This window comes from Numida meleagris, chromosome 11, assembly GCF_002078875.1.
Source record: "Numida meleagris isolate 19003 breed g44 Domestic line chromosome 11, NumMel1.0, whole genome shotgun sequence".
In the NCBI taxonomy this organism is placed as follows: Eukaryota; Metazoa; Chordata; class Aves; order Galliformes; family Numididae; genus Numida; species Numida meleagris.
Window position 1 is genome coordinate 13878054 of NC_034419.1, and position 19155 is coordinate 13897208.

General features: G+C 40.7%; 1 long non-coding RNA gene across 14 annotated transcripts in view; it reads right to left on the minus strand.

The window, feature by feature from the left end:
* The window catches only part of LOC110404897, an 83411-nt gene that overhangs the window by 25703 nt on the left and 38553 nt on the right, over nt 1-19155 (minus strand). For 6 of the 14 annotated variants that reach the window (XR_002442548.1, XR_002442544.1, XR_002442545.1 and 3 more), the window contains 2 exons: nt 7976-10342; nt 4591-4684 (listed from right to left, as the gene is read on the minus strand). This is a non-coding gene — a long non-coding RNA (uncharacterized LOC110404897). The remainder of the gene's footprint in view (nt 1-4590; nt 4685-7975; nt 10343-19155) is intronic. The other 8 variants (XR_002442553.1, XR_002442547.1, XR_002442550.1 and 5 more) reach the window with 8 other exon arrangements.

Genomic DNA, 19155 nt, shown 5'->3' on the forward strand with positions numbered 1-19155 from the left:
ATATCTAAATGGGCATGGACTAGGAGGTGAGGTGTAAAAGGTAACAGCAGAATATTTAAACCAGATGAGAGCTATAAGGTAGGTTAGTGACCTTGAAAGAACCAGATACGTTAAAAAGTAGAGAAGGGCAACAATGATTTATATACTTTCCCTGCACAAATATTACAATGCTTATTGAATGGTATAGTAAATTATGAACAAAGTAGAGTTTTATTAGATTAACGACAAGGGAATTTATATAATAAGGTTTGTTCTTTTGAAAGTAGGCAAGAGAAATGAGTTTTTTATTAACTCCTGTGTTTCCAGGCTTGAACATTCCTCTTTCTGCCATGGAGTAACCTGACTTACACTTGGTCATCGCATATCCATTTCCAGGTCCTTGTAACGGTGATAGAGCTCAGTGCACAAAGAGAATTGGAACACCAGGAGGGGACCCATGGAGATATCAAGTGCTACAATCCAACAGCTAGCCAGAGACCTGTTTCTGCCATTGTGGAATCAGGGGAGTGTGGGTACTGCCCAAAGGCTCCCATTAACTCCCAAACCATTCTAATGATTACTACAGTGATGTCCAGACCCATCTTGGTCTTGGATCATACTTGTGTCTGAAAAAGACAACAGAAGACAGCCACCTTCCATAAGCATTTACATCTAGCAGGGCAGGGCAAAGCTTGGTAGAAGACGTCACAGCATGATCATACAAAAATATGGGTCAGGATCCCCAGATCCCACTTCTCCCTATGATGCCAAAGTCTAGAGAGAAGCTAAAGACATTTCTGTCTACAATAATAAACATTTTTTTAATTGGCTAAAAGGACTTGATAGAAGAAAGATAAAAAGGAGAAGAAATATAATCCACACTAGACAGGTTTTAATATACGTAGCTCTTTCTGCAAAATGCATAATTAATCCCAGCCTGCTTACATGAGTGGGAAGAAGAAATCAGCCATAGCAGTACTTGTAATTTCATACAGAAGAATATTTATAATCATACCAAGTCCTAGCAGTGACTTTCACAGCTTCTTAGACCACCATCATCTAGAAAAGAGCCAACCCTACAGGGAGGGCCCTGGGGCTCAGTGTTCACCCGTTAACCAGGACACGATCAGCTGTGTTACTGGGACACCTACGTCTGCTGATCACTGGGGTCTGTGATTGCCTTTTACTGCAGAAGAAGCAACTGGCCGTGCTTTCCTCCAGCCCTCAGTCTGCACTAAGAAAAACTGGTGGCCAAATTCTTGCTGCTGTCACCAGGATCAGGCCCGAGGAGCTGGCACCAAGTGGTTTGCTGCTCATTATTCACTCCTTGCACGGGTGACCCGAAAACCTGACCCACAGCCCAGCGAGCCCCCTTTGGGTTTCACCGCATTCCAGATCAAGCCTCAAGAGGACAATTAGAATGGATGAGCTCAAGTAAAAATGAATTATTGTGCATGTATTCTTATCATTTTCATATGCTTCTCTTTGCTCCCAGTAAGAGCCGTCGCCCAGGTATAATGCAGCCAAAGTAAGTTTTAGCTAAGAGAAGTTAATATTCATACCCAAAAGAGCTGCTTACAGGGGAAAAATAGGATAGCTAAGAAATAAAAGATATTCAACAGCATCACCACCCGCAGAGAATTATTTTCACAGGTAGGATAGTGCAGGTACAGCTACTATGGAAACATGGATCTTCAGCTCCTTTACATTATTCTGTTTTTCCTTCCTTGTGAAATGTGTTGAGAAAGTGGCATATGCTAATAGTCCATTCTAATTCATCTCCCCTGAAGTTTTGTTTGAGCAGACTAAGTCATTCTGCTTGAACTCCTTAATTCCTATATAATTATTTTCAGTTACATTCTCCTTAACTCTCTGCAGGCTTCTAACACATTTAAGAAAACGTAGGGCCTCCTGGAATTACCTGCTGTAATTTCCCACTGGCGATAGCTTGTGTTTAGTTGGTGTCTGCTTTCTGATTCCAAAATCATTATTAAAACTCTTAGCAGCCCATGAGGGGGATCTGGACATGAAGTGTTCCCCACTGTCCTCTCATGTCTCATCCTCAACCACTCCAGGCTCTAGGATCTAAAAACTGGAGTATTTCAGCCCTCTTTTTTCCCCTGAATCAAGCAAAGGATAAGTATGCATTTATCTGTCCCCAGCAGCCACAGCCACTCCTGAAAAAGACATCCCACAGCACATAACTGTGTATATGCAGGGAAGGTGGTCTCACGGGACTGGGGTTGAACCACTTGAATCCATCTGGGAATGGGAAACACTGGGACAGGGCCCACCACTTCCGCCCTGCAGTGACACTGCCTGCAAACGCGCCCTTCTGCCATGAGAAAAGGCAAACGGGAGGCATGAGAAAAAGGAGGACAACTCCAGTCGCCCCGTGCTCCCTCTGTCCATCCTGCATCTCCATGAGAAATGGGAAGCTTCGCCCCCACAAACATGGAGTCCCTCACACCTGCGAGGTCTGCTGGCAGCCTCATTTCCTCTCTCCTCCATGTCCTCCCACACAAACAGCTCTATCTGTTCAACAGAAGTAAGTAACACGGTGGGGCTTTTCAGTGGAATATTTCAAGACTGTCCGTCTCTGTGTATGAAAGCTGGGGACTGGTTTTTCTAAGGAATCTGCATTTTCTGAAGATTACAGGAAACTATTTTTAAAGGAAATTTGTTATTCTTTGGGAAATCTTTGCCCTTACGGTTTCTCCTTCCTTCCAAGCAAGCCTCATCCAGACTGATTCATTGGATGTTCAATATTTCTGACTTAAACAATCATCAAAAGCCAATCAAGCATACCTCGTGGTTGTTCAGAATAAAACATTTTAGCCTGATGGTGCAAAAATGTCATGATTGCAAAACACTGGAAAGAAGAGCTAAATATTACATGGTAAAAAACACAGATTGCAGAAAAAAAAGTAATTGGGATCCACTGCAATGAAATACAATAGTCAATACCACCTTAACACAAAATAGTAAAAATGTCAAACTAACACCTGCCTGTGAAATGCTTGATTTTGATGAAATTGCTTCCTACAGAAAATAGTCCCCACAGAACTTTTTAACTCTACTTAATCAGCGCAAAAAAATCAAAGAAGATGATTCTCATTTCCTTTTCTAAATGAAAAATGTCCATTTCATGAGGGAAAGGTCAGCTGTTCGACAGTGCTGGTGCACTTTAAAGAACTTGAAATCTGCACCTGGACTTCCTCACATCCTCAATATTCCCCTCCTTCAGCACAGCCAGGAATCGCTGTTTAAAACCACATTTCTTGTTCTTTGTGCCTTCATTACACTGCTGTTTGCATCACTTTTCCTTAAAATTTATTCCTCCTGTAATATTTGCTGGATTACATACAATAAATACTGCCTAATGTCATAATCCCAGCTAGACAGCTATAGACGTGTTAAATATATACTGTGACAAGTCTAGTAAATAGCCATCCATTCACATTACAAACAACTTCAATTTCAGTCCAATGAATATTGCAATAAATTTATTCTTACTGGAACATCTGTATAAATATCAGTAATAGGATAGATCAGAAAGGCTAACCGTGCCAAATAGGTTTTATTTTTGTAAAGAGACTATAAGAAGTACTTCATTCCTCTTTGTGGAAAAAAGAAACCCACCAAAACCAGTGAGGAATATAGCACGAGGAAAGGGAGAGGTTACTGAGCAAACTGCAGTTCATTTAGATGAGAAAAATGAGGTATGCAAAGCAAGACATGTTTAACTAAGTGTCTACAGATGTTGCTCAATTTTTGCATGCACTGAAAGAGAAATCACTCTGTTTACTTGTCTGGCTCCTGTTCCTAATGCCATTACCAGTAGCTGAAAACATCTACTGAACACAGGTAATTTTTTTTACCGGTGGTGGTGATGGGGTGGGGACTGCAACCAAGCGTTGTCTGCCAAAACTGCTGGAAAATATTCCAAGCATTTGGCTGACTGTTCAGTAGCCTTATCAATACCTGCTGCATCAGCTTTTCTTCACCTACTATCCACTTTTTGAGATCCTTTGGCAGACACCACAAGCACCTCACAGTCCCAGCAGGAAGGGCAGGGCTGTCTGTACTTCTCACACCCAAAATACTATTCACTCACTGTCAGTTGCAATGCCAATACGTTCCACAGTTCTGTGTTTATTCCAGTCTGCTTAATTTAATACCACTGTTGCTTCCCTCCTTGGACCCCTTTGGAGCCCTGGGACCAGGAGATAATATTACTGATTTCCCCTTGATGTCAGTTGACCCACAGAAGAAAGGCAAGGTACACAAGAGCTCTACTTTTGCACAACGCATGTTCATAACCTAACACTTTCCACGGGCCAGACTAATGGGTCACATAGTCCACATTGGCTTCTAACTGCTCAGGTCTCATAACGACTGTAGGGTCAAATTAAATGAGGAAAGATAAGGAATATTTCTTCCACATTCCTCTTTCTTCATCCATAGTGCACATTGAAGGTACTAAATATTGTCTCTAGGAACTGAAACTATGGGCGGAGCACCAATGGTGTGAAAACAACAGTTTTCCAGGAGCCTACAGACCATGGCAGTAGAACAAACCATATGTGCTTAAGCAGAGAGCTCAGTTACCTTGTCTTCTGTTCCTGGGGACAGTACTGCACAGTGAGCTTGAAGTCCTCATCAGTTGTGTCATTTGACAAGCCCTTTCCAGGAGCTGACATATCTACAAGAGAAGAGGCCAAAGCTGTTTACAATAAGAGGAAATACCTTTGCTCCTTCCTTCCCCCTGCAGTCATCCACTCACATCCCTCCATGAGGGACTGCAACTTTTGCTTTCTTTTGAGAGCATTTCCATTTTTCTGAGTGTCTGGGCATGGTGTGGTTCACTCAGAACTGATGGAGCACCGTACGTTTCTCAACAAAGCGTGGAACTGGCAGATTTTAAGCAGAGGGGCAAGAGGAGAAGGAAGACCCTTTTTCTACTGATCGCTTTAGTGGAGCATCTCTGTGTGGGGTATAGATATAGGGAAGCATGAGATTCTATTAATAGGTCAGAGCCTCTGTGCATCTAATTATAAACCCATTTGGCCCTAGCCTAAACATTTTAATCTTAGCCCCAAAATACAAATCTGCCTGCAGAGATGCAAAGCAATAACAGCCCATGCAATGACTTGCCAGCCTCAGACTGTCCATGTTGTTCTCTGTTATCAGTTTATTTTTTGGACAGTTAGACTCCAGAGGCTGCCTGCTGCAGTGCACGAAAGCAGCACAGAGGATACACTGATTTGTGACAAATCACTGCCAGGACAAGGGGAACCTTTGCAGTGATTTCACTGTCTCTCTGTCTCCACATGATGCGCTGCAAAGGTTAATTTATTTTGAAATCCTCATCTTTTATTTGCGTTACCGATCAACTTAGCAATTATAAATGTTAATATATTCTTCAGTGGCCTTAAATTTGGATATTGAGACTGTTGCACTAAGTAATAATTCCACGCCTTGCCGTGATTTATTAAGACTAGAATTATACTGAGAACTCATTGACTTAGAGCACTGAAAGAAGCATGTTTTCAAGGTACATCCTTAATTAGCTTTAAAGCAGGACAGACTCATTTATAACACCATGGCTTAAATCAGTTTGGTTAAATGTCATTTAAATCAGGACCAAGAAAACCTAATTCAGGTAACTCAGTCTGTATTGCATTTGTACCTTCTAGTAGATATTCATAAGAAAGCATTATTCTCAAAACTAACAATGAATATAAATGTTTAATTACAAAAGCAAGTAACTTTGATGTTGTGGTTAATTGCTTTTGTTCACTAAGAGAACACATTAAAGCTGTGTGTACATCACTATATACATCAGCATTTATTTCATCCAGATTTTTACGTTTGACTTCTGAGCAAAAAGGACGTGACAGTTTTAGTCATCCAATTACCTTTTTAAAGTGTTTTGTGACATGCTGCTTCTAAACAAGAATATGCAGAGGAATATAATCATTTAATTGTGTCCTGAATATTTTAGGAAATATTACCGAAACATTCATTGCACTTCAAGGTAGCTGATGTACCTAACATTAGAAATATTATCGGAGATTAACAACCCGAGCTGGTTTTTCCTTTATTCCATGTTTTCTGAGATCAGAACTTGTTGATCTAGGACTCCCACACACCCCTCTTACTCATAAGATAGGAGAGGGTAAACTAATTTTCCTCTTGTTTCAACTCCCGGCTGTTTTCACAACTTGGAGTGATTCTAACTGGTGGAAAGCGGATAAAATAAAAACTTGTTCCTTTTGCACCTGCAAAAGAGGTTGCAGCTGTCAAGAGCTGGTTATTACTCACGGAGCTCCAATTCCAGGTGTCTAGCTAGTCATTTCTCCAGTTTAGTAATTTGACATTCTTTACAAACTTAGCAGTGAATGTGTACTCTCAACTGTTATTTTTGTGTAAGGTATATTAATGTGAAAACACGATTTTTTTTTTTAAGGTATTTGTACTGAATTTAGGCTGTCATCGTTCCAGAATGCATGCCTTCAAGTTTACTTTTACGGAATTTATTAATTTAAAAATTAGAAGGTGAAATTATGCACGTTGTAAAAATCCACAGAGCTCATCACAGAGCAACTGACAGATGGACAGAAACCTGAATGGATTAATTCACATCTGCTTTAGAAGGAAACCCAACAGAAATACTCTATGTTCCAACTGAGACTCCGTACAAGCCTCAGGCCACCTGGAAATGACAGCTTAAGTGTGCAGGACGGACAAAAGTAATCAGTAAATACCTCACTTCTGTATTTGGAGAGATGCAAGATAAGATACAAGACCAATGAAATCATTTTAAAGCTGAGACAGTAGCTGTAAGAGTTATGACTGCTGAAGTCATCATGACTGCAAGGCTTGCATAGGAGAATCATAGCAGAATTTTGCAAAGGAGGCTTGGCAAAATAATTATTAATGTTTTAGAAAACACAGGAAATTCCAGAAATCATTGAATCAACCTTGAATGCCTTTATGAAAGATGTGCATTAGTCAAATACAAACCTCGATGTGAACGCACGGAAAAAGTAATGTCCAGGAAGAAATAAGCAAGTGATATATACCACATCAGACTAAACAAGCTAGCTGCTCTTTCTTGGGCTTGTACTACCTTTTAAAATCACTGGAAAATAATCATACAGAAAAGCTTGAAAAATACAATGGAAAACACAGTTTGTTTTCCCTACCACTTATGTCTTCTCACTATGCACTGAATAAATGCACAGCAGCCTAGAGCCTGACATACCATCTTGCTTTAATCCCTTCCCGTTGACAGTGAAAAACGTTATACAAGTGTTATACATAAGATATACAATATCTGGTCATCAGGAAATCACCTGCCCATGCAAAGATTCCTCGTTGTACCAAGCAAAGGAAATCAGGCAGGGATGCCTGCAGAGCTGCTGTGCAGTGGGGCAGATACTCTATTTGGGAACAAACTGGCATGCACTGAAACAGCCAGTGCTAAATGACAATAGATACATACCTCTCATCCCAATCAGAACCAAATTTCAGGTTGGCTCTCCTGACAGCTGCACTGTTGAGAAATCAGCTAAGTGGTAGAACTAACCAAGATACCTGTGCCATCTGGATACTTGCCCTCCTGCATGGGGAGGAAAGATGAATAGGAGAAAAACTAGCTGACAGCAGGAAAACTGAGAAGCAGTAAATCATGCAAAACTCATCCAGAAATAACCAGATTCCTTTATTTGTTCCTGGACCGGATCCATTCTGACCAGATAAACTCCTCAGCACAATACAGAGCTTTAGATGTTGATGTAATAAACTGATGGGTCACGCTGGTGCTATCACATCTGGGATTTATGAGGAAACTTCATCATCTGAAATCAGGGGACGGAGTGGGTAGAGACGCTTTGGTTCTGCTATGCAGACAAGTTAGTAAGGCACATTTAAATGGGTGGGATGAAATCAGTCTTATTAATGTGCTCTGTGTAGGTATAGCTGCACTTACCCCAGAGATGCCAGCGTTCATCAGGAAAGGATCTGACCAGTTAGACATTCATCCACAAAGCAGGAACATCTGTTAGCAAAAGCAGGCACACCTCCTACAGGTAGTGCAGCATATTTCCTCTCTTTCCTTAAAAAGAAAACGTTCAGTACAAACACGAAAGCTGCCCTCCCTGCTGATCACCTCTTGTCTCTCCCTTTGGCATGTTATGTGCAATATTCATGCAGCAACAGATGTGCAGAGTGGGTAAAACACTCAGAGATGTTTGTCAAAGATTTCCTGAGGCTTTTCATCTCCTTACTTTCCTGCGAGGTGCCCAAACATAAGTCATCTCTGTTGGCTTTTAGAGTAGATTAATTCAGAGCACAGTCTCAGAACGGGTGGGCAATCAGTTAGCTGGAGTTTGAGGTGGAGCATTTTTCCCTAACAAGGATGACTAAAGGGTAGGAAAGGCATTTCTGAATTAGCACGTTTTAACCCAGGTAATACATTTTCTAGAGCCGTACCTGCATGCTCACAGGCAATTCTTCTATTGGACATGATCTGAGAAGCCACTGGAGATGGAGAAAAATAATCAAAACAGAAGTATGATTTCGCATTTCTCAAAAGCACAACAGGATATTAAATAGTAGATTCAAGCATTTAGGCTCTGAAATACACTGCACTTTCCTGATCCATGGCGATGGAAGGAGGAAACCTCCCAGTAATATCACTCCTGCTCATCCCAACCTGTTGGGGAATCTACTAGGCAGGGGTGACACCAAGAGGAGCCATGAGCCACCAAGTGTCAGGGTTAGGGACACGGAAACTCTGCAGCACTCCTCAGGCAATCAGCAGTGTAACACAGAATGAAGGGCTTTGGTGGCCCAACCATGTACAACTTTTGCCAGTGAAGAAGGAAATGGGCCATATCTGCAGCATTTTGGAGCTCTGATCTAAAGCTAGTCAGCTAGTAATAGGAGTTTTTTGTAAAAGACTCTGGCTTCATTTTTTTGCTTCAAGAGTCCTTGTACTAGATTTATGCCCAAATTACATCATGTAACATCAGGCCAAGTAGGTGTACAGGTTTTTGAGTGAGGTGGAGGATTAAGTTTCACCCATCATGCCTTCAAGTCCCCAAAAGCTTTAAGAATGTGACAAGCTTTCTCACCTTAATCAGTGGGGATATTCACATGAATGAAGTTAGATGGCTACAATCAAGATCTGACTCCAGAGAAACAAAATGACATAAGTGCATTTTTTTTTATCATAACTACTCTATTTTCCTGGAAAGGGAAAAGGAAGGAGGGAAGGGAGAAAATGAAGGGAAGTTTGAATTATAGTTATTGAATAGATAGTACTGCAGAAGACAGGCTAATCCTTGCAATCCACTAGCACCATCAGAAAAGGTCTAAATCAAATATGTTGTTATTCATCTTGTATATCTATTAACACAATCCATTGCAATGGTTATTCAATATTTATGCTGTCTGTGTGAATTACTGCATATTTCATTCTCCTTTGAAAACTGAGAGAGTTGAAATAGCATAGCGTTTCTTTTCATCTGACAGAGCTTTAATCTTCTGCTCATCATGGTTTTAACTGAACCATGGTTTTAAAAAAAAATACATGCATGAGTTTTTTGCAAGATAAGAAATTCCCGAATTAGAACTCTAGTCATTGTTCTTAGTCATGATACATCTGCTACTCCTTATAAATAATAGATAAAGATCTGTTTTTTCTCAAAATAACAGTCAGTGAAAATGGTATCTACCACATTGACCAACATTCAGTAGGGTTCATATTGTAGCCAAAGAAGTCACATTTTACCCTGTAGAAAGTAAGATAATTTCTTGCAGTAGTCAGGAAAGATGTTCTTTCTCCTTACAGGAATAAATATAATTTGTGGCTCTTCTCAGGAAAACACAAGGATCCAGCCTGGCACTCTTGATTTAGAGCAAAATATCCCTGAGAAAAATAAACCAGACTTCTCTAAACCCTTAGAATATACCTGGTCCCACACTCCACCCTTTCATCACAAAAATGTGATAATCTCACAGTGAGATTAGTGACAAAAACTTGTTCTGCTTGTCAAAGAAGATTCAGCTGAAAGTTAGATTGCAGGAGAAAATCTGCAAACATAGACCTTGAAAGAAAATCACCCACCTTATTCCGGGTGCCCATCACCTGCAGGATGTGGGTGAAAGGTTTGCATCTCCCATAGATGAAAAACCTTGCTCCCTTGATATTAGCTCCTGAATGGACTGAATGTTTGAAGCTGTCTCCAGGCTGAGGAAGACGAGAGAGACACTGAGAAGTCACCAGGAAGGTCCAACATGACCCACAGTGCAGGTTGAGGAATCAGTCAGCAGGTCGCATTTCTCTTATTTCCTATGGGAGGATTCAAATGAAGATCTAATTGTGACCTTAAAAACTGGAAACAGAAACAGGAGACAGCGCTGCTGTGCCATAATCCATGCTACCCCAAACTATCCTCTGAGGCAAGAAACTGAAAAAACCCCATCAAGGAAACAGCTCCATAAAACAAAAATAAAGTATAAACAGAAAAATGAAACCAGACGCCAATGTGTACCCAAAGGAACTATTAAAAGCAAAATGTTTGTCAGTATAGGATGCTCCACCGCACACATCTGGTGCTCTCAGCAATACAGAACATTTCTTTAATTGCTACACCTGAGACCAAGAGCAAGAAACAGATCTAGGGGCCGATCTCAACGCATTTTCAGACAGGTGGAGATGAGAAGTGGCATGAGGATTTCATTGTCAGTAACCAAGCAGTTATATATTACTGCGTTAAACAGATACTTTCAGGATACAGATACGTGTCTATAATTTGATGTCTGTTTTTCAGTTCCTTCTGGTGGAAGACTGTAGGGATAACAGCAATAAGCCTCTTATTTGGTGTATATTGTCCAATACTTTTTACACAGTCTAAGATGTCAGTACAGAAAAGTCCAGTGGAAAAGGCGACTGGGGAGACTCCAGGCTGCTGCGTCCTCTCATGGGGTTGTTGTGTCTCTCTGAATCTTTCTGTTCACAGTGTATGTACTCAGACTGTAAGCTCTGGCTACACCTACAGAGACCACCTTGCAGAATGGATCCTCACTCTCTCCTGGGCCCTTAAAATGTGCTGCAATTTAGCGCTACCCATTCAAATTCATGACTTCTGTGAATGTGGCTTCCGTGCAACAAACACACAGTGAAGCTAATGCATCCATTGAGACAAAAGGATCCAAACGCAGACAAAAAGCAACCAAGGAGATAACTGCCACTCGTCCCATGCATTGTCTGATATTCCTAAAGAAGAAAATGAGCTACTGCTTCTCTTGCTCAGCATGGTTAAGTGAGTGGTGAGTCTATACAAAGGGAACTTTAGACATCTCTTGACCTATGACTACCTCAGATTCTTCTCATCCTTTGCAAAATTGGAAGTTTATGTGTTGTATTATGGCACGTTTGAGGTCTGGAAAAGATACCATGTTCCCAAGCCTCATGGTTCAGGTTGGTACCCAGATAGATGTTCAAAGCCAAGCATGTCCCTGTAACTTATGCATTCTAAGTGCGTGATCAAGAGGTGTCCTTAAAACACTCACTACCTTTGAGCAAACTTGAGCCAGCTCAAATAGTCTTTCCCACCTGATTTGTCCCAGTCTGACGCAATTTATTAAAAAGAAAAACCCTTAATCTAAAAAACACATTGGACATTTTAATTTTTTTCCTTAAGTGATGGAAAATCTTCCTAGATATGATGGCCTATCGCTGTGATTAATCACAGTGCAGCTTGAGCAGAGGACTGTGTGGCACATTCAGCAATCAAAGCCATCAGTCCTGCCAGCTGGGATTAGATTGCAATTTCTAGCAAGTGTGGGAATCAGTTTCCTGATTTCACCTTCAGTAGAGAACAAGCAGAATAGGAGATCAACAACTCCTTATGTGTGTGCCAGTGGCTCATTCCATCTGCATCTGTGGGATGTCTATCCCTGTGGAATGATGCTCCACAGACCTTACCACATTTGTATTGGCAACGTCAAAGAACTGGTACTTCAAAATTGTCAAATCAGGGTGAGCATGAGACTTGCTGAGCATTTCCTTTGATGTTCAGGGGATCTGTATGCATTTTGAATATCTGATGGGATTTGCAAGGAATATCATGCTTTTCATTTTACTTTGAACAAAGCTCGAATTTTCCACCCTGAAAATAACATCAAGCACCTTGAGATGTGCACTTGTGCTGATTCAGAAGGAAAAAAAAAACACACACACACACACAAACAACAAAAGAAACTCCATCCAAATCAATACCAGAGCCAAAAGAAAACAAAGTAACAACAAAAAACATCCCCCAAACACCAACAAAATCGCAACCAAGAACAAAAAAAAACATTAAAGAAACAAACAAAAACGCCAACAACCAAAAACCCCAGCTGGGCTGGACCCCAGTTTTTTTCTTGTAATACAGTCATTACAAAGCATTCTGTTTTCAAGTTACGTTATATACGCTCGTTCTGTTTCTGTATACTGAACATTGAGCGTAGACATGCTTTGTCATTACAGACAAAATTAATAAAGAATGTACACAAGCTGGCGTTAGCAAACAATACCAAAATGAAGCATTTCACTTTTCCCATCTTCCAGGTTCAGAGCACTTCTACACAATATTTCCTCTCCAATGTAAGCTTCCCCTATCCACAGTTTTGCAACAAGTTCAGTGACATGGCGATTGTTTCTTTCCTGTTTAGAAATACCCAAAACCAGGATAAAGTTCAATTTCTGGCTGCAAATACCTCTCCATAATTATTGTTGCGTAACTGCCTATCTTAAAGAATTATGTTAAAATTATTTAAGGCATTTATTTCAGTTTTATTTAAAATAGATTTCTCAAAGCTGAAGAAACTTTGCATTCACTTTTGGCTTTCTCCTCATTACTGTTTCCCCTGTAATGATGCCATAATGATTCACTATTTGATGTTCTCCAGTTTCAAACTTACTTATTGTAATTGCCCAATTTCTTATGAGAATGACAGATAAGGAAATATTTCAAGAGGCTTGTAAATAACTGCCAAGGACCACAAGACTGCAGTTATTCTTGATTTATATCGGGACTGTTTTGCTGTGCTAGCTGAAATAATGTGTTTATATAATTTTTCAGTGCAGTTTGTGTTATTCATCACTCAGCACTCAGTATGAACTATGCATCTTGCTCTAAAACTTCAAGGTATTTTTCAGGTTATCATTACTGTGATGTATGTATTCTTCTAGAAAATCACCATAGGGTACTCAAGTGACTTTAAAACAAAAGGACACTCTTCTATTCAACTCCGGGAAGCCCTTTCCATGAGAAGAAATAGGTCTCAGTCCTGCAAGTGGCATGGTTGCTTGGCTTCCCAGTGCAAAAGGAGTCAGAGTTCAATCTTCTCTAGACTTTAGCTTTCTAAGAGTTTCTGTCTCGTAAAATATATAAATACGCATATTTTTATTATTTTTTTCTTATATGTATTTACTTTGTATGCATATCTATGTTATTGCAATCCTTACAAATACTTAAGGAGAAAATACCTATTTTGAAAGCATGACCTTGCAATATTTTCAAATTCTACCTAAGAGGGAAATTGGTTAGCTAATAAGCACAGCTTCCAGCCCCATGCTGCTAACGTGATTGATGTTGCGGGTGGTGGTTCTTATGATAATAAGGAAGTTAATGAGAAAAGCCAGGATGGTTCATGTTTTGTAAGAAATGGAATAAAATCCAGCATTTATTAATGGGGAAAAGATAAACACTGAAAAGGAAAGAAAGGTTGCAGTCCAAAAAAAAAAAAAAAGAAATAAAAGAAAAAGAGAATGGAAGTATTGTAGCTAGAAATATCAATGACTAGTGCTGTATGTCAGCCTTGTGCAATGATCCTTTGTTTACATGGTTTATATTAATATTGTTAGTTACTTCCTGAAAAAGACTGAGGATCTGTTGAAGCAAGGATATTTAAAAATAGAGTGAAGGGACAAAAAGAAATGCTCAGGAGTCCAGAATAAATACTGCTGAATTTGGATGGTGCTCTGCAGACCTCTGGCTTAGCTCATAGACTAAAACTGCAAACCTTATGAAAGGAATTATAGGTCAAAACCAACCACCAACATAAAACACCACTAACACTTTTTGTCATAGGAGCTTGGCAAACCTGGAGGAAATATCACAGAAATGATAAAACTGGGAAATTAAAATTCTGCCCAGCCTGCCTTTACTTCTGCATCTACAGAGCTGTGCTTTACAGTGATAACCATGCAAAGACAAGGCACAGGCAGGTAAGGCCATTCTCTTCCATTACCTATGTTTTACCAGTTTTGCAGAGGTGAAATGAAGCAGTGCACACCTTTTCCAACAGAACCGAATGGGAAATAATGGCTCTGGGGTGGTGCCATTCACTTCTCCTTCTGTAGGCAGAGCTACAACACACCTCTTGATAGCACAAGAGGTAATGCCCTTAAGTTGTGCCAAGGTTCAGGCTGGATATTAAGGAACATTTCTTCTCCAAAAAAGGAGTGAGGTATTGGAATGGGCTGCCTGGTGAAGTGATGGAGTCATCATCCCTGGAGGTTTTCAAGAAAAGGGTGCATGTCACACTGAGTAACATGGTCTACAGCAGTGTCAGGCACGGGTTGATGGTTAGACTAGATCATCTTATTGGTCTCTGCAACCTTAATGATTCTACAATTCTATACAACTTCTTTAACTGGAGCTATGGCTAAAATCCATCTTAACATCACGACAACAGATTTGGTTCCAATACACATGACAGTGTGCAATTTTTGAATCTCCCTTTGCCTAAATCTAATCGTCAGACACTTGAAATTCTTCTTTGTGAGTGAATCTCTGGTTTGGCAGAAGTTCTGTGAATGATAAAGAACAGCATCCAGAAATAATTCTAATGTGGGAAAAAAAAAAAAAAGAGGATGGGTTGAGCAAGTTGAAAGATATGGATTAGGTGATACTAAAGTGAGCTAGTATGAGTAGGGGGAAAGAATAAAGGGAAGGGTTTGTCAACACATATAGGCCTTGAATTGTCCTAAGAGCATGAAATAATCCTAGGGGCTGATCTCAGAGTATTCTGAGACAGGTGGACAACAGCAGTAGATGCAGGTTTGGACACCAGAGCATCAGGACCTGGCTTTGTTCAGTAAATAATAATAATAAAATAAATAATAATAATAATAAAAGTAAATAATAATAAAAAAAAATAAAAATATAACTTTTGACCACACTCCTTGCGAAGAGTGTAGAATGAGACTCAAATAATGTCAAGAGTTTCTGCTGCACTGCTCAGTGTTTTGGTCCACAAACATCCTACAAATAGTTCTGTCTCCAGTTCCAAGGTGCTGAGTGGAGATACCAGCACACGGTCCCCAGAGAAGGACCTTTGTACTGTTGTACTCTTCCACAGCCTTCGGGGATCTCTAAAGGACGCAAAGTCCTTGAGAAAAAGGAACAAAGCTCATAGCCTTTTCCACTTAAAAATAAATCTGTTAAATGAGAGGAAGCGGGACAGGTGGCTTGTTTCCTGAGAGCTTCGGGCTGATTGCAGGGTGAGCCCAGGCGCTGATTCACGGCCAGCTCGGAGCCATTGTCCCTGTCCGCCCGCGCACAGGAAGGAGCCTGGTCCCAGCTGGCCACCGCCCCACACACCACAATGCCCCAGGCACCCGAAACCTTCATGAGACTTAAAAATGTAGTCACAGAGCAAGGCAGCTTCCCCCAGTATGCTTTGCTTTGCTGAAGATTGACCACCAGCATGCTGCTTGAGGAAAGCACAGTGCTGCCATGTTAAATGGGACTGAGTATTCCCAGGAAACAGCACAATGATGGCTTATGCACTTAATGCACGTTGGAGAAATCATTGATGTTTCCCCCTTCCTTGGTTCTGGTCAAAAGAACAAGCGTCAGACCTGGTTACAAAGCACTTCCTATCTCTGCTGCTCTGCTTAAGGATGTGCTCATCTAGCAGCCACACCAGGGACACTCTGTGGACATCTCTCACTAAAAATAGGAGCAGGAAAGGACTGACTTACAAGTAAGCCCCTCCTCCCAATTTAAAATATATTTTACAGCCTTGTGGGCGTTTCCTTAGCAGAGCCTTCCCCTTCCATCAGTGTTGCTCTGCAGGGCAGGGGTTGATGAATGAAAGAGGACAACATGGACTGCTCAGCCTGCATCTCCTCCCAGCCTGGCCTGCTTCTCTGCTCCATGCTACCAGATGCAATCAGGCTGCTGCCCCGCACGAGGCCAAGGAACAGTCTGCACTGCCATAAATCCAGGCATTCCCAGCAAGATCAAGGAGGAGGAGGGCTGTGGGAGGCCTTGGAGGAGGCAGGGGAAACTGTAACATACGTGTGAAAATTAACTGGATGCATGTTTACATTGATATATCCACACATGTGGGCAAAGGCAGCCGCACGCCTGCTCAGCCCTGCTTGGGTTCCACCAGATGTGAGCTGCTTACAGCTGGGAAGTGCCTTTTGTTTTAATTTTTCCTTTCATCATGGAGTCTCAGTTAAACTGCCTCAGCACACAAAGCCCGGCTGCAGAGCTCCCAGCCTGGACTGCCTCACATCCAGATGGAGATGATAAAGCAAACGTTTGCACCTGCTCGTGTGGACACACTTCCAGAGGTTTTGCTGACCATGTCAAAGCAGAGCCTCGGTCCAACAGAGTGAATGAAAAATAAGAAGAAAAAACTCTGTGACCACTTTAAACTTGGAGTTTACGAGTTGATGCTGAGCATACAAAAAGAGGCATTCATTTTCCCTGTTGATATTTTTCATAATATTTCTGAGAAAAATGTCTAAACTGATGACAGTGCAATCTACTTTGTTAGCAATGACCTTGCATCTACTATTTTCTGTAAATAAAAAAGGGGAGGGAAAGGTTCAGATCTAATATTCTTCAAAATCGAATACATCACTGTGCATCTATTTGCAAAAACAGACCCAATCTTTAATCAGCTTCTCTCTTCTCTTCTGGAGGATTAATAATGCTTCATGCAAGAGTTATTGTCTTGTTAGCACCATCTTATTAGATAAAAAAGTGCTTTTTTTTGTCAGTTTATTACTTAAATAGTGAGTAGTCACTATTTAAAAGAAAAAAAAATGGGAAAGGACATTCAAGAACAGAATGCCCTTACTTGCAGATCACCTCTGTACAATCACCTGATAAGAGCTCAAATGAAGCATGGCTTCATTACTCCTAGGGAGAAGACTTTCACATCAGGTTGCCAGCTTCATTATGAATGACCATTCCCTCCCCATTCTTTTCTATGGACTAACATGCATTTACTGCCCAGTGAAACAAAGTTGGCCCAAAGGGACTGAGCTGAAGGCTCAAGGGGGCTGTGGCAGCTGTGGAAGGGGTGGTATGGAATCAGCTCGCCTGTCGGATCCACTCAGGGACAATAACTGCAGAGCTCACAGAATGCAATCAAGTGCATTCTTCCCCTGGGTGATTAAAGAAATATCCAATTTGATGCAACCGAGGTACAAAAGCTCTCTGTATCCTTCTTCTGCCAAGCACAGAAGAATGCTTTGCTTTAAGCAATCTACAAAAAGTGCAGTATGCCAAAGACATATCACTTACATGGAATCCAGGTAGCTTCATGCAATCACAGCTTATGCATAATTATACCAAAAGTAATGGGGAAAAAAAATCTAAATGGAGTAAGTCAGCTTAGCAGTGGGTCAAGGTTTACTGTTCTTCTCCCAAAGGGAACCTGTGGAGGTTCACCAGGAACCCCTCTTTTCTACTAATGCGATGAATCTGAAATAAACAATGAAAAATATTTCTTCATGCTGGTTTTGTAACTACACCCAGTTCAAAATCTGAAAACAATATAAAATTGTTATGAAGCCACTTTTAATTATACAAGACAAGATATAAATGGCAATGAGCGAAAAATTCAAGCAAGTTGTGAGAGTTTTCCATATTTCTCTCAGGCTTCTGTCCCCCTCAGTCTCTAGCAATGGTATAAATGACATCTCTGTTTCTTCAAAGTGTGATTAAATGTACAACATTATTTTCTCCTGTTGGACATCACTTAACAGCAGTTGTGCCCTAACATATTCAAAATCAATTATCTTTCATGGATCATGCTGTCTCAACTTTTAGCAGTTGTTTGTGGTGCTAATTTCAGTTGTCCTGGATAATTAGAGGATCTGCATTTCCATCATTATAAAAGATTACTTTAGGTAGGGTTTGCGCAGTGGAACTAACAGCACTACAGTCACAGGAATTTTAATAAGGGCCAGTTTGTGTCTCACACTAACACTTCAAACCTTTAATGACTTTAGCCCACAATATCCACAGAAGACAATTAAAAACCTTTACCACCATTTGCTATCTGTGAGGAATGTCAGATGCTGACAGTCTAAACACTGTGCTACCTGCATCTCTAAAGCACATACACACTGGGGAGAAACCACAACCCAAGTGTAGTGATGGTGGAGGAAGAAAGAGTTTAGATCCATTCTGGAAAAGGCCTGAGCTTTTGGTACTAATATACTCATGTCTTAAAGGACTGCAATAATTCTAGGCCAGTCTAGCTTAATTAGGGAGGATTCACAGGCAGAAGTCTTAACTAAGCTATAGTACATGACGATGGGGAAGAATAAAAATTAGAAGACCATTGGAGTTTTGCCTGCAGCAGGGGAAGGAAGTTTCCCAAGGAGGGTTATTGTTTCAGAACTGTTTGATGAAACAATAAACAAAGTACGATGTTGCTAATAATTTCTGTGGACCCATGATACCTTGCAATGCAGAGGAGTAGGTATACTCCCTGCTTAGGAAGGGCTTCCTAATAGTTTCAGTCTGAAGAAACATACTCATATATCAATGACAAAAGGGTAGAAGGCAATTTCTTAGAGTTAGTGCTTTCTCTTGAGCAGAAATGGGCCCATCAACGTTCAAGGTGTGTGAGAGATTCAAATGGGTTTAACACTCAGGCTTCTTTTCCAAATCAAATTAAACTGCCCTGAACAAATATTGCCAAGGACAAAGGTCAAGGCTTTATTTACATAATACAAGGATGTAATGCAATAACCGGCTGTTTGATACACGTAACTGAAAGTCGGGGACAAAGCTGCAGACAGGATGTCAGCACTGCACAGGGAATTAGCCATGCAACTCCCACCCATTAATTACAGAT